Below are 8,310 nucleotides of genomic sequence, written 5' to 3'. Positions count from 1 at the left end.
AATGGGGTTAGAGAGGGAGGAGTTTGGGGCTGAAAGTCTTTAGGGTTTTTGATCCAGAGTCCATGCCTACCTCTTAGTTACCCATGAGAACCTATACCTCCCACGTTTTCATCTGAATGCCCTCGGGTCTCAGGCTCTCATGGCCTGGCAGGCTGCAGTGAACCATCCACATAACCTCCCCACCCCCCAACACACATTTGCAACCTCGCTTCATTTACCACCCCCACCTCCTCTAAAGCAGCCAAGATATTTTAAAACCCTTGTTTTGATCTCCTTTGCATATCAGTTACACTATTTCTGAGCGTGTTTATTTTTATTTTTTTTTCCGGTGGTGAGCCCGTTGCTTTGGGCCCTCTACTCGCACGTTTCCACTTCCTCTCACTTTCCTGCGTACTGCTGTGGCCTCCAGGCATGTGGCTCAGGCTAGGCTGGATGGTTCTCATGGGTCTGTGGCCTTTGATGGAGCCAGAGGAGGTAGGTCCGCCTACTAGTGGTACTCCCTTGCTCCTGACATCTGCAGAGGAAGGATGAAATTTCAGTTATGTTTTCCCTGCCTCATTTCCGAAGGACGTGGTTCCAACTACCAGTCTGATAGGGAGGGGGCCTGGACTGGGCATGAGGGACAGCAGAGTTTTTGTTCCAACTATCTATAAACTGACCTCGAGAAAATCCTCTACCCTCTTCAGGTTAGACTTAACATTTCTCAAGCTCTTTCTGCCTCTATCTTGGTCGGATTCCCACCGACATAAGGATCCTGCCCTATCAGCTAACAAAATAAGTTCTTAATTGAGGATCAGCTGAGGGCCAGGCCCAAGAAGGACCTGCTCGACATACAGGAATGACTGAGATAGCCCCCTCTCAAGGAGTGATGATTGACGTTTGTGGGATAGAGCAGCCCCTCATGATAGGATCTTGTGAAATGCGAGTGACATGACTTAAGAGAAACCCAAGCTAAAGCCTGTTGGTGAGTCATTACATGTGCCTGAGCACACATGCTTCCCAGCATCTGTCATATCACAGCATCCTTAGAAAATGGTATTACTTGCACAGCATACTAGCCAAATGAATAAGGCTGCTCTTACTCGGTGGCAACCAACCCATTAATCCTGGCTGTCCTGGGCCTTTCCTGGCCCTTTTGAAGTCTGGAGAGACTGTATTTGGGCCCAGATTTTGGAAGCTTTGATTGAAAGCATTAAGATAACTCTGCTTAACAAGAAAAACAATGACGTTCTGGCCAATAGCAGAAAAACACAAAGTTCTAGAGAAGGCAGAATAGTTAGGAAGATGAGCTCTGAAACCAGACTTGGGAATCCACTAGAGAATCCAACATGTGCTAACTTTGTTCCCTTGTAAAACACTGAAGCTCAGTCTCTCTGTCTTGGAAATGGAAATAATAATATTCTCCACCTCTATAGGACTAAATAAGGCAATGCATGCTAGCACATTCTGAAGATTCAATAAATGTTAGCTCTGATGATTATGGCTAGCACAAGACAGGAAATTAAAGGTCAGCTGGTCCAATCCTCTCATTTGAGAGAAGAGGAAACTTTGACTTGACAAAAATCATGCAGCTTGTTAGTAGCTGAGCTGAGACTAGAGTCCAAGACTTCTGATGTCAATCCTGTGCTTTTATGTAACAAAGAGAATGATACATCCTTCTCTGTTAAAAAGTATCAAAATCCCTAAGTATTTATAATGGGTTCTCCCTCCCTGGTGACATTTTGAAGATTGGACTGTTCGTATTTGTTTTAAATTCATTTACCAATGACCCTGCCCTAGGGGCAGGCAGGAATGAGATGACCTTCTAAAGGTTTGCCTCATATTGTAAGTCAGTAGCTAAGGGCCAGCTTCCTGGACTTCAGAAGGAATGACAGTGGGAGGGGCTACACATCTGGTATCCGGATGCCGAAGACACCAGGTCGTCAATCCAGAAGCCCCCATTTTACACATGAATCTATTGAATCTCGGTTCACTCAGAGACATGCATCATGTTCAACAGCAAAACGAAGACTAGCACTTGGATCTCAGACTTGCTGCAGGTGCTCTTTCCACAGAGCTCACAAAGGGAAATAGGATTTAAGACTCATGGTCTGCATACCCTGATCGTGTCACCCAAGCCTATAAACATGCTGACTTGCCCTGCAGAGTCACTTACTCATTTAAATGTGTTTTCTCCCTTTCTTTTTTGCCAACCAGCCACAAAGAATTGAGGCAATTTATTGGAAATACAACCATGAATAATGAAGGGTGCATAAAAATACACTCTAGTATCTCAGAGCAGGGTATCCAGACCTGTGCTGTCTGGTGTAGTCACTAGGCCCGTGTGACTATTTAAGTTTAAATCAATAAAAATTAAATACAGTAAAAATTTAGTTCCTCCGTTTTACTGGCCTCATTTCAAGTGGTCAGTAGCCGCCCTTGGTTAGTGGCTACTTATTGGAGGTTGCAGATACAAAATATTTCCATGATTGTAGAAAGTTCTAGTGGACAAAACTGTCTAGACAAATAACCAGGTCCTATAGTCCTACACATATGTAATAATTAAGCTAAATATTTGGCTCTGAGCTTATGCTATTTAGCTTAAAGAGAGAGAGGAGGGAGTGAGAGGAAAGAGAGAAAAACCAATGCAAAGTCAGTTGTGTCATTACCAGTTTCTCAAGAGAAACACTTTTCTAGCTCTTAGTCCTAAAAGAATCCTCATACGGGGCTTTAGAGAAAAGATTACTGAGTGACAGAGCAAATACTGTCTTCAGAAACCCCCAGAGACAATGTAGTCACAAATTTCAATGTTAATTTTTATACTGACTCACCACTAAAGTTGAGGGTATAATTCACTAGAGTTTAACTAAAGGAGAACACTCCTCCTTGCAGGGGGGCAGGGATAAAGGTGGAATACTTGTGGTTGGTTCTAGAGGAGAATACGTTAGCAATGTTGGTCAGGTGAATTTGTCTAAGGGAATGACATTTGTTCTGAGAATGACAGAATGACAAGAGGAAGCAGCCACTAGAGATCTGGAAGAAGAATATCCAAACAGAAGGAAAAGCAAAGTGCAAAGGTTCTTAGATTGGAAACTATTGGCAGGTATGAGGGAGGAAGAAAAACCAGTGAACATTACAGATGAGATGGAGGAAGAAAGGGAGACAATGCTGGACAAGTAGTCAGGGACCAGGCTCTGTAGAGTTTTATACTCATGATAAGAGAGTTTAGCAGACAGGTGACTTTCTAACTTTGGGTCTTGGAAACTTTATTCTGGCTATGTGTGAAATGGGAGTATAGGGACCAAAAACTTGGACATGAACAATGTGATGATAGCTTGGAATAAGGCAGCTAGTAGTAGAGGTGATGAAAAATCATCTAGATTGACATATATTTTAGGTATAAGGTCAATAGGACTTGCTGATGGGTTAACCATGGGGTTTAAGGGAAATAAAATGAAATTAGAACAACTCGTATATATTCTCTGAAGAAATATCTGGGTGGCCCAGGACAACTTACTCTGACAAGGGAAGACTTGGGGAGAAGGGCTTGGATGTGGGGGAAGGGTAAGTCAGTTGTTTGGCTAGGGTGGTGATTCGTGTGAAATGCCTATTAGATATACAATTATAGTTATCAAGTCTGGGGCTCAAGGGAGAAGGCATGTGGAGATAAAGATTTGGAGTTATCTGCATATAGATGGTGTATTAAAGCCATGAGACTCAAGAAGGTCATCTGGGAAGAGTGTCAACAGAACAGAGACAAGAACCTCAGAGCACTCCAAATTTGATGTGGAGGAAGAAGAGCTGGACAAGGAGACAGGAAGGTAAGGGCAAACCAGGTGAGAGTGACATCACAGAAGCGCAGAGAGGGAAATGTTCAAATAAGTATGAGGGATCGACTGTGTCAAATTCTACACAACAGTCCAGAAAGGTGAGTTTGTTGGGCTTTGGAAACATGTAGATCGTTAGTGTCTTTGATAAAGGCTGCTTACATAGAGTGATAGGATACAAAAGAAACGGGAATACAGTTGAGGAGCTGAAGAAGAGGAGACCAGTAAAGTAGATCTTATTTTTGAAAGTTTTTGTGAAGGCATCAAAGAAAAGGGTGGAAACAGGAGGATCATGGGAGACAACCACAATCAAGAGAGAGTTGTCTTTAAACAGTTACCGTACAGGCATCTTTGTATATTGATAGGATCTGTGTATGCGAACAAGAGAAAATGATGTTGCCGGAAAGAAATAAGTAAAAGGACATAGAATCCAGGAGACAAACGGAAGGATCACCTTTAGAAACAGCAACACTGCCTATGGGAGGTGTTTGCGGGTACAGATGTGGGTGAGTAAAGAAAGATGGAATAACTCTCCTTGAATAATAAGGAAGGTGATCATCCTGGAAGATGGAAAGAATAATGCATGGTGGAGATTTAGGGAGGAAGGTAAAGGTGCGAAAGAGTTGATCCAGAGACTGAAAAAGCAAATTTGCTAGAAGTGTTACAGGGCCCATTGGCAGTCATAAATTTAAAGTGAGCTGTTTCCAGGATGGTGTGCAATGCTCTTAACAGCATTTTGCTGCTTAGGGACGGGCAAAGGAGGTGAGGATGGTTACACTTCCCCAGGTTGGGTTTTGCCCAATGAGGGGGAAAGCAGCAAAGGAAGTTAGTGTGTTGGCAAGAGGATAATTATAGTAGAGCCAAGGGAGGTAGGGTCAGAATAGGGGCTAAGGCTGGTGGGTCACACAACCTCACTGGACTCCAAACCATCTGCCAGACAATCAGGATGATCAGTTTCCCTTCTTCCTTAAAGGGACCTTGTCACTGACTTGTGTTTGCCACATCTAGATTCCCCCCATTCATGTTATGCAACCAATTAGAAACTGAGAGTTGGGCGCCAAACTGGATGGCAGAGTCAGTCCTGAGCACCGAGGAAGACATCTTCCCTGGAAACATACCCTGTGCATCCAAGTTTCACCGCATTGCTTAGACCTAGGGGACCATGTGGCCAGCAGGAGAACAGCCCAGACCTGCAGAGCAAAGATCTGCATGTCAGTCAGCGTCTGTTGCCCTTAGCAGGTGAAAAGTTTCCCCCACATCCTGAGCCTCTGATGTCTCTCATCATAACTCTGGCCTTGCCTAAACTACAGCCTGTGTCACAGATCAGATGAGAGGGTGAGTGGAAAACCATCTCGAGGGTCAGGAATTCTGGAGACGTGAAACATCACGTTGTTCCTAAGACCCTGTAAATTGGTCTGCAAATACAGGTCACCACGGCTTGTAAGCAATTTGCCTTGGAATGGGAAACTGATGAAATGCATACAGTGAAAGGCTAATACATTTCAAAACACAAGTAATGGGAAGCAACTCTCTTTTTTGTGCAACATCCTATGAACCCGTGGCTCTCACGGCTCAGGATGTTGCCGTAGCCCCATGTGTTTGGAACTGCCCCAGACTCATCCCTGACTGAGTCAGTCTATGATCCCGAGTTAGTGCCTTTACCTTTTGATAACGCGGTCATTTCGGCAAAGTGGGAATACTAGTACCACCGCCTGCTCAGCTCACAGGGACATCAGGAGGATTCGATTTCTTAAAAACAGAAAACAAGTAATTGGAAAGTATTCTCGGTTACTTTGAGAAGAGGTTTGGGTAAATGTGAAGTGTCACTATTATTAAGTGTGAGGCAATCCGTCCACCCCCAGCATGTCCCAGGGCTACAGCGTAAGCTGTGGGACAGGCTATTTTTAAATCCTCATCTCTGGAAGCATATGGTCTTGCACGGTGCCAAAAAGAAAAAGCTGACCTGCTTCTTGTTTGTTTGCTTGTGTATTTTGACACAGTGGAGCATTGTCTATGTCCTGGTAAAGATTAGCTTTTCTACTCTAAACTTTTTTTAAGTTTATTTATTTATTTTGAGGCAGAGAAAGAGAGGGGAGAGAGAGAGAGAGAGAGAGAGAGAGAGAGAGAGAGAGAGAGAGAGAGAGAGAGAATGAGCAGGGCAAGAGCAGAGAGAGAGGGAGACAGAGAATCCCAAACAGTCTCCTTGCTGTCAGTACAGAGCTCAACACAGGGCTCAAAATCACTAATCGTGAGACAGTGACCTGAGCCGTCTACTCTAACTTTTAATATGAGTGCTAAGGTTTTGCCGGAGCACAGTCTGAAACAGACCACGGCAATATAATTTGCTTAGGAACGAGAAAGACCATCCTCAGACAATAGTGTGTTTATTACAGATCTCTTTCCCTTTGTATCACTTCAAAAGTTCCAGGGTTTGCCTGGTTGTTCCTTACTGTTACTATTTCTTTTGTGTTTTTATCTTGTTAATATTAACTACTACTGACTGAGACAATTATGTGCCTCAAATATACACCCTATTCATTATAAGCTTCATTTTTGCGACCCCCTCTAACTGACCTGACTCCGCGCCCTCTATTTGCAATTGGGTAAGGCTGTTCTGAATCTGGTCAAACTTCTCACTCACCAGACTTGATTTCTGACACCAAATCCCTGGAAGATATCCAGCTGATCCATTCCAAGAAGAGATGAAGACACCTATTTCATGAGTTCACAGGACCTAGCTTTTGTGCAAAGCCAACAACAGCAACAATAAAAGTCCCCATTTACTTTCTTGAGGTGAAGAAAGAAGGATATGAAGGATCCTATAACTGAGCCTGTCTGTCTTCTTTCTTTCTTTATTTCAATTAAAATTTTTTTCCTGTAAGATACAGAATCCAAACCTATTGTCTTTGGCTAAAAAGATAAATAAAAATAGAAATGAGGGGCGTTTAGATGGCTCAGTCAGTTAAGCATTGGACTTAGGCTCAGGTCATGTTCTCACTGTTCATGGGTTTGAGACCCACATCGGGCTCTGTGCTGACAGCTCAGAGCCTGGAGCCTGCTTCTGATTCTGTGTCTACCCCTCTCTCTCTGCCCCTCTTTTAGTCAGGCCTCTCCCTCTCTCTCAAAAATATATAAACATCATAAAGATAGAATAAATTTAAAAAATCAAAATGATGAGATTTTACTGCACTTTACTTATCCAAATAAAAGGTAATTTATAAATGAGGTTGATGGAGAGCATTCAGAAAGACAGGGCCTGGATCTTCAATTAAATGGCTGAATCTAGAAGATGTGACCATGTTCTGTGTGACCCTGGGGAGGGAAGAGGGGCAGTAGGAAAACCAATTAAGAAAATTTATTAGAGTTCAAAATAAAAGTATTGTGAAACGTTAGGCCCATCCAGTCCTGGGAAGGCCTTCTTCAAGTAGTAGTGAACCCCCTTTGATTAAAGAGGTTTGGGAAGAGGGATAAGCATTTGCTGCAATATTGGAACAGAAATTCTGATGTGGGCCACCTTGTAACCAAATAATGTGTAAGGTCCTGCTTAACTCTGAAAACCTATCATCCTATGGATTAGCCAGCAACTTCACATCCTTTTTCATAAGTAGCCAAATGGACACTGTGAGACCAATTTATGTTTTCAAAAATCTTCCAAAGGTACATTTAAAGACACTCCCATTCTTTGCCCCTCCTTGTCCCATTTAACTCAAATCCCAACATTTACACACCAAGAGAAAAGGAAGGGTTAATAGCCTGACCTGTCCTCCACCTACAAACAGAACTCGCTCACTTACACGCATTTTTTTTCTCTTACCATTTTCATTGGTCTGGTCCAGAAGCATGCCAGCCCCTGGCCTTGGCCCCCTACCCACTGTGTTTCCTCACAAATCCATCTTCCACATGTGAGGCCTCCCCAGTCACAATCTCATTATAACCTATCATTGGTCTAAAAACTTCTCTAACTTTCCTTTTCCTATAACTCTCCTCAAATTTTAAATCCGTAATTCCAGCTTGATTGGGAGTTCTAACTCCAAATAGGTGGATTGACCAAGAAAAGCCTCCACTAGCTGACTCAGTGATGCCACACCTATCAAAACCTTCTCCGTCTTCTCTTTCTACCTCATCACCCAACTCAAGCCTTACTTCCTCCAAGAGGCAGTCCCCACCTGCAGCCTGTTAATGATGTCCCCCTTCTCTGTACCCCTATAGGTCTCAGAGCTACCATTGAAGTAGTACATAGAGTCTTCCATCTCTCTTTTGTCTGGGTGTGCCTTGGTTTCCCAACATGGGGTTGTAAGTTTCTGGAGGGTAGGGACCGTCGCTTATGTGTCTTCTGTAACCTACCTGGTGCCTAGCACACTGCTGGGCACAGAGTGGTAGCAACAACCTTTCATCTGGCTTTAGAGTCAGAAATAACACTTCCACATGCCATTCATGGGATGCTCACAGCAACAAGGTGAGGTCTGCAAGGCAGATAATGAATAGTCTCATGCTGGTGAGAAAA

General features: G+C 43.4%; 1 long non-coding RNA gene across 1 annotated transcript; it reads right to left on the bottom strand.

The window, feature by feature from the left end:
* Positions 1 to 308: 308 nt before the first annotated feature.
* On the bottom strand, positions 309 to 5,533 carry LOC115292714. Its single transcript, XR_003909104.1, has 3 exons — positions 5,469 to 5,533; positions 4,925 to 4,996; positions 309 to 514 (listed from the first exon to the last, which is right to left on the bottom strand). It is a non-coding gene; the product is annotated as an uncharacterized LOC115292714 (long non-coding RNA).
* Between the last annotated feature and the right edge of the window lie 2,777 nt (positions 5,534 to 8,310).

The sequence above is a fragment of the Suricata suricatta genome, chromosome 5 (genome assembly GCF_006229205.1).
Source record: "Suricata suricatta isolate VVHF042 chromosome 5, meerkat_22Aug2017_6uvM2_HiC, whole genome shotgun sequence".
NCBI lineage: Eukaryota > Metazoa > Chordata > Mammalia > Carnivora > Herpestidae > Suricata > Suricata suricatta.
Note: the sequence above shows the minus strand (reverse complement) of the source record. Positions and strands in the feature narration are given on the sequence as shown.